Source organism: Phoenix dactylifera, chromosome 1, assembly GCF_051530095.1.
Source record: "Phoenix dactylifera cultivar Ajwa chromosome 1, Ajwa_hap1_PhDact_Kaust_v1.1, whole genome shotgun sequence".
Classification (NCBI taxonomy): Eukaryota; Viridiplantae; Streptophyta; class Magnoliopsida; order Arecales; family Arecaceae; genus Phoenix; species Phoenix dactylifera.
The window spans coordinates 31291482-31299816 of NC_143190.1; positions in this window are offsets into that span (position 1 = coordinate 31291482).

An 8335-nucleotide genomic window follows, 5' to 3' on the forward strand; every position below is an offset into this window, starting at 1 on the left:
ATCCAATTAGTCCTCTATAGAGCTTAATATCAATACTCTTCCCTTTTTCATCTTTGTCTAGCTTACTAGTAGGATTCATTGGAGTGCCTACTCCTTTATGATTTTCATTCCCAAACTTCTTTAGTATTTCCTTTGTATACTTAGTTTGATGAATGAAAATGCCTTCTTTAGTTTGTTTGATTTGTAATCCTAGAAAGAAGCTTAGTTCTCCCATCAAACTCATTTCAAATTCTCCATGCATTAAATCAGCAAATTCTTTGCAAAGAGTATCATTTGTGGCACCAAAGATTATGTCATCTACATATATTTGTACCACTAATAGATTTTTGTCCTTTCTTTTGAGAAATAGAGTTTTATCTACATTTCCTCTACTAAAGTCATTATTAAGCAAAAATTTGCTCAATCGATCATACCAAGCCCTAGGTGCTTGCTTTAATCCATACAAAGCCTTATGTAGTTTAAACACGTGATTTGGCAATTCATGATTCTCAAAACCAGGAGGTTGTTCTACATATACTTCCTCCTCAATAAAACCATTTAAGAAAGCACTCTTCACATCCATTTGATATAATTTAAAATCCATGAAACATGCAAATGCTAGAAGTAATCTAATAGCCTCTAATCTAGCTACAGGAGCAAATGTTTCATCAAAATCTATTCCTTCTTCTTGATTGTATCCCTTAGCTACAAGTCTAGCCTTATTTCTTATGACTAATCCATTTTCATCTAATTTATTTCTAAATATCCATTTTGTTCCAATTACTGAGTTATGCTTTGGTCTTTCAATTAATGTCCATACATTACTTCTTTTAAATTGATTCAATTCTTCTTGCATGGCATTTATCCAATTAGTATCTTTTTCAGCTTCTTCATAAGTCTTAGGTTCTAATTGTGAAACAAAAGCAAGATAATCATTTAAATTTCTAAGAGATGATCGAGTTCTTACCCCTTGAGATGGATCACCAATGATTAAGTCTTTAGGGTGTCCATATGCATACCTCCATTCCTTTGGCAAGTTTTGGGATTGAGGTGGCACGCAATCATCTCCCTTATCTTGATTTGGCACGTCATCAATATTCAACTTTTCAAAGTCGATAATTCATGTATCATCATCAACAATATTTTCTTTCCTAGCAGACTCACTATCAGACTCATCAAATATAATATTGACTGACTCTTCCACTACTAAAGTTCTTTTATTGAATACTCTGTATGCCCTGCTAGATGTGGAGTATCCTAAAAAGATACCTTCATCTGACTTGGCATCAAATTTACTTAGATCCTCCTTGCCATTGTTTAAGATGAAACATCTACATCCAAAAACTTTAAGATATTTAGCAGTTGGTTTCTTATTCTTCCAAAGTTCATAAGGAGTTTTCTTGGTTATTGGTCGTATTAAAACTCGATTTAGAATATGGCAAGCAGTGCTTATAGCTTCAGCCCAAAAGTACTTTGGAAGATTTGACTCACACAATATTGTGCGTGCCATTTCTGCCAATGTCCTATTTGTCCTTTCAACAACCCCATTTTGTTGAGTCGTTCTAGGTGCTGAAAATTGATGTGATATACCATTTTTAGTACAAAATTCTTCAAAGTGTTGATTTTCAAATTCGGTACCATGATCACTTCGAATTGCTACTAAGGTGAGTTTCTTTTCATTTATGATATTATTATATAGTTTCAAGAATTCTGAAAATGCTTCATTCTTATGTGCCAAAAATGAAACCTATGTATATCTTGAAAAATCATCAACAATAACTAGTCCATACTTCTTCCCTCCTAGACTTGTAGTTCTAGTAGGTCCAAATAAATCCATGTGTATGAGTTCAAATGGTCTAGTTGTTGATACTATATTCTTCGATTTGAAAGATGATTTAGTTTGTTTTTCCAATGAACATGGTCCACATATTTTGTCCTTTTCAAAGATCAATTTTGGCACATCTTTTATTAATTCCTTCTTGACTAGTTTTGATATTAATTCCATACTAGCATGTCCTAGTCTTCGATGCCAAAGCCAACTAGTTTCATTTTTCTTTTCTTCATTAGTAATTAAGCATAATCCATTTTTCTTGCCTAACTCATGAAGATCTACTAAGTAAATATTTCTTTGCCTTTGTCCTACAAGTACAATGCTATTATCTTTAAGATTTGTGATTATGCATACAGATGCTTCAAATGTGACTTTAAACCCTTTATCACAAAATTGACTTATGCTAAGCAAATTATGTTTTAAACTCTTAACTAATAAGATATTTTCTATAAAAATAGATGGAGTAATACAAATTTTACCCTTTCCAATGATATGCCCTTTACCATTGTCTCCATAAGTTACTACTCCACCCTTCTTCGATTCCAAGGTGACAAATTGATCTACGTCACCAGTCATGTGTCTTGAACAGCCACTATCTAGATACCATCGTTTTTCCACTTTATCAGCTGTAAGACATACCTGCAATCAAGATCAAGAAGAAACTTTAGGTACCCAAACTAAGTTGGGTCCTTTAGGGTTAGTACTCCATGTTCCTTTTGGAACCCAAACTTTCTTGAATTTAATCTTTTGATTATTACTTACTTTGTTTTGACTGGACTTTCTATAGTTACATTCATATGCTCTATGTCCTAACTTATTGCAGCAATAACAAGTGATATTTTCACTTTTAGCTTTTACAAAAATGTTCTTTAAGAATTTTTGTTTCATATTTGTTCTATATCCTAAGCCAGCCTTATCATATACAGCTTTTTGACTATCAAGAATCATATTTAATTTGGTAGAACTAAGTGTAAATTTATCTACCAAGGATTTATATTTTTCAGCATCTTCTTTAGCTTGATATTTTCAGCAATTAGATTCTTGGTTTCATTTGCAAGTTTCCTACTTAATGTTTCATAGTTATGAGACAGTTTTAACTTATCTTTGACAAGAGATTGATTTTCTTCTTTTAGAACTTTATTTTTATTAATTAGTTTCTTATGTTCTTCCATGAGTTCTAAGAATGCATCATGTAATTCATCAACAGTAAAATCACAGTCAAGTTCAGAATCTACCTCATCGTCATTGGCCATATGACACATTTGGGCCGTCTCTTGATGATCTTCCTCTTCCGAACTTGATTCCTCACTTTCACTCCATTCAGCCATGAAGTTCTTCTTTTTCAGTTTTCTTGCCATCCATTTCAAATCTGGGCAATCTATCTTATAATGCCCGGGTTTGTTACACTCATAGCAAATGGGAGTTTCTTTTTCCTTTTCTTTGTCCTTACCCTTTTCTTTGCTTGAGTTACCTTTGATGAAGGGTTTCTTTCTATAGAATCTATTCTTACCTCTCATAAATTTTCTGAATTTTCTCCCAAGCATAGCCATCCCTTCTTCATCAATTTCTTCATCATCATCTGAATCTTCCGATTCAGTTTGTTGTTTAGGGGTGGTAGTCTTTAGGGCAATGGGCTTTCTTCTCTTGACCTCATCTTCTGAATTTTGCCTCATTGTCAACTCATGGGTCATGAGTGATCCTAGAAGCTCCTCTAATTGCAGTGTGTTGAGGTCCTTAGCTTCTTGAATTGCAGTTACCTTGGCCTCCCAAATTCTTGGTAGAGACCTGAGAATTTTTCGCACCAAATCAGAGTTAGAGTAAGACTTTCCTAAACTCTTAAGCCCATTTATAATGTCAGTAAAATGAGTAAACATATCAGTTATGGACTCAGTAGATTCCATTTTAAACAATTCATACTTGTGTACTAATATGTTTATCTTTGACTCTTTAACTTGATTGGTCCCTTCATGGGTGACCTCAAGTTTGTTCCAAATTTCTTTGGCAGTAGTGCAAGTAGATATTCTATTAAATTCACTTACATCTAATGAGCAGTAAAGTACATTTATAGCTTTTGCATTTAACTGTGCTAATCTTCTATCACTTTCATTCCAATCCATTTCTGGTTTGGGTATGATAGTGCCCTCTATATTAAGTGTGGGTGTGTGAGGTCCTCTAGTGATGATGTACCATAGTTCATAGTCGGAAGCTTGAATGAATATCCTCATCCTAGCTTTCCAATATGTGTAGTTTGTGCCATTAAATAGAGGTGGTCTATTTGTGGATTGCCCCTCACTCATAGAACATCCCACTTGGGTTGTCATGATCTTTAACTCTTGATTGTGAGATCAATGAGTACTATTAGAGCACCTTGCTCTGATACCACTTGTTGCCCAAGGTGACAAGCCAAGAGGGAGGGGGTGAATTGGTTTCTTTTAAATTTAACTAACTTACTTAAGTTAAATGAATGATTAGTAAGCTAAAACAAATTACAATACAAACAACACAAAGTATAGTGGTTCGGTGCTCTCCTTAGCACCTACGTCCACTCCCCAAGCGACCCCTTGGGAATTCACTATAATCCCGCGGATTACAGTTGGATTGTTTTCCGGGCTCACAATCCAAAAACCTTTACACTTTGGTTTTCCGGGTTCACCAAAAACCTATGTTGGTTTTACGGGCTCACCAACGAACCTTTGTTGGTTTTACGGGCTCACCAACGAACCTTTACAATTGGTTTTCCGGGTTCACCAATCAACCTATTCCGTTGGTTTTGCGGGCTAACCAACCAACCTTTACAAGTAGTTTAATAAACAAAGAAAGAAGATTTAAACTCCTAAATGAGCAAATGAAACAATATAAACTACAAAGAAGAGTTTAGAAAGTATTTATCGCTTGTAGTGACTTCTCTCTTCTTTGTCAAAGATGCTTCACTCTTCAAGGGAGGATGGAGCTCTAGATGACTCTTTGAATCTGCTCAACCCCTTTCTTTGATTCTTGAATGAAGCACTTGGATGAAGAAGATTAGGGCACTTTCTCTTTCTTGTGTACTCTTTGATATTCTTTGGAAAAGTTGTTCTATCTGATGAATAGTGCCACTTTAAATAGCTTCCTACATTCATTGGACAAGCCCCAATGGAAAGAATTCAAAAACTAGCCGTTACTCCCTTTTGGAAGGACAAAAAGTACATCTGCAGAACTAGCCGCTTCAGCCCGTGTTTGGGTCGGCTCAACCTGTCCTTGGGTCGACCCAACTTTCACTTGGGTCGACTCAAACATTCCTTGGGTCGACCCTCTCAGAAACACAGAAACTTTATAATTCAGCCTTCCTTCACTTGGGTCGACCCAACCTTTCTTTGGGTCGACTCAAAGTCCACTTGGGTCGACTCAACTTCTTCTTGGGTCGACCCTAACAGGGTTTCCAGAGAACCTTTTCTGTCTTCTTTTTTGTCTTGCCTTTGGGTCGACCCTCTCAGGGTTTGGGTCGACTCAAGCTTGGGTCGACTCAACTACTTCTTGGGTCGACCCTCTCAGTAAATCCAGAGAACCATTTTTCTGTCTTGTTTTGAGGATCTTGATTCTTGGGTCGACTCATGCTTTCCTTGGGTCGACCCAACTCACTGTTCATCTTTGCCATTCTTGCAGAAGTGTGCCAAATGTTTTCTTGATGTGCCGGGGTCGACCCAATCATCCTTTGGGTCGACTCAATCCACACTTTGCTGCATCTCAAGGTTAGATTCATTCAAATGAACAATGAAATGTATCTATATCAATTAATACAAAATATACTGAGAATAATAAACTTATGAATGAAGTATCGATTTAACTTATAACATACTCTAGATAATTGCTTGTTAATCATCAAAATAACACTATCATCCTCACCACTTGTTGCCCAAGGTGACAACCCAAGAGGGGGGGTGAATTGGGTCTTTTAAAAACTTTTCAACTACTTCTAATCTTTTAGAGTTAATTAAGCTAAGTTGTATGAATGCATAGTGGAATTTAAACTTAGCAAGAGTATGATTCTAATCTAATCAACTATTAAGCAGCGGACTCAATAAAAGATTAGACTAAGTTTGCCCAAGTATGCAATTCAATACAATGAGTCTTAATGCTGTTATATTGAATGAGACTTGATTAAGTAAATTGAATATGCTTGCAACAAAAGGATGCATGGAGAAGAGTTAAGCAAGCATAGTATCTAAGTAAGTAAGTGAGTGAGGAAGTTAGATAACAAAGAGCATCACAAACACAACAAAAGTATAGTGGTTCGGTGCATCCCAGCACTTACATCCACTTCCCAAGACCTCTTGGGAATTTCACTATAATTCCTCAGATTACAGCCGGTTGTTTTACAAGCTCACAACCCAACTTGTTGTTTTGCGAGATCATAACGAACTCGGTCGGTTTTCACAGGCTCACCGACTAGAACCAACCGATTGTTTTCACGGGCTCACAATCCAACCCAGTTGGTTTTCCCAAAGGCTCACCAACCACAACCTTACAATGATTGTTTTCCGGATTCACAATCAACCCAGTTGGTTTTTCCAAAGGCTCACCAACCACAACCTTACAACGTTGGTTTTCCCTTTGGCTCACCAACAAACCTTAACACCGTTGGTTTTTCCTTTGGCTCACCAACAAACCTTAACCTCTTGATTCAATCCCTTGATTGAATCAAGTTACAAGATATTAGACTAAGAATTTAAGGCAAATACAAGCTTCTTAACTAAGCAAATATAGCAAATATAAACAAATAGAGTAAAGAGAAGCTCTCAAACGAGTTTTGAAGATGAAGGAGCTCGGCTTCTTCTTTACTTGACCCTCTTCTGATTTGGCACGAAGTAGAGGATCACCGAGGCAGCACACGGATGGAGAGGAAGCTTTGGGATTCACTTGGATGCTCTTCTTCTCCCTATTTTACTTTGAATGGCCCTTTTGTGCTTATAGGAGATTTTCCTTGTAATCTCTTTGAAATCTTTTTCCTAAATGTTCTTTCCCACTTCCATACCTTCTTCCCTAGCTCTCCTCTTGATTTTATAGCTTTAGATGGCGTGAAAACAAGAATCTAGCCGTTAGAGACGAAAATAGAGCCGTTGGACACAGTCTGTACCTCCTGACAATATTTCCGTTGGGATCGGAGTCGACTCGCGCGATCTGGAGTCGACTCGCCTGTTGCAGGAGTCGACTCGTGCTTGACTGGAGACGACTCGGCCACTGTTCCAAATTTGAATTAATGTGCATGCCTTGTCCTAGAGTCGACTCGGACCAAACTGGAGTTGACTCGCCAATAGCTGGAGACGACTCGGGCACTTGGGGGTCGGCTCATTCTCAGGAATCCAGAGGACATATTTTCTGATTTTCTTCCTCGAGTCGACTCGGATTCTTTTGGAGTCGACTCGGCTCTCAGAGCCCGAAAACTGATCCTCTGTCTTTGGAGTTGAACTGCCTCGGAGTCGACTCGGACTTTGCGGGAGTCGACTCGGCTCTTAGTGTCCGAAATTGTCTCTCTGACTTTTTGCCTTGCTTTTCTCTGGGAGTCGACTCTTGCACAAATAGGAGTCGACTCGCCTGACTTCGGAGTCGACTCGTGGTCCTCTGGAGTCGGCTCGGTTGCAGGGTCTAAAATTCTTTGTTCTGTCTTTCCTCTATTACTCTTTTGAGTCGACTCGGAAACGTTGGGAGTCGACTCGGCATGTATCGGAGTCGACTCGAATTTTCGAGGAGTCGACTCGAGAACTATTCTTTTGAATTTTTCTTTAGAATTTGCTCCTCCAACTTGAATACTTTAAACTTGAAACTTGGGCCAATAAATTGTAGCTTTCTTCCAACTTTTCTTGAGAGCTTTGGAGGCCTTCTTGTATTCTTCCAACTTGCTATGTTCCTTGCAAAATAAATATCTTTCTCCTTGCAACACAAATATTAGTATTTATACTTCAAGGTTTTGTGATCATCAAAATCAATCTTTAAAGCAATGGCTTGTTCTCATTGTCTACAAGACTCGACTAGTGTTGTTTTCTTTATAGTTTTCTAACACAATATATGGGAAAAAAATGTGTAACTCTCATGGGTATATATGAAGGTTTATAAGAAGACATTAAATAATCTCTAGAAGCTAGTTTACAATGACTACATCCATTAACGAACCCATAATTACCTTACCAATAGTGAACTCATAATTAGTTGGACATGATGATGAAAACAAATAGTGTATTTTGTATAATTACTTAATTTTTAAAAAAACAAATCAAACCAGTCCAGCTCCAATCATGAATCATCAGTACCCGTCCTTAATTATATCCATTCACTAGTGATCACTTAATTATCAATCAAATGCTGATATTAAAAGAAACAACCTGAAAAAAAAAAAAAAACCTCGAACCGCCACCTTTCCGGTCTACAGAACCGTTGTACCTGTTATCACGGCTTTATTATTACCTTTACTTTAAGAAGTAAAAAAGAGAACCGAACCGGCCCAGAACTGAACCGCACACGGCGCATCACTTTAAAACGTCCGTCACAAAC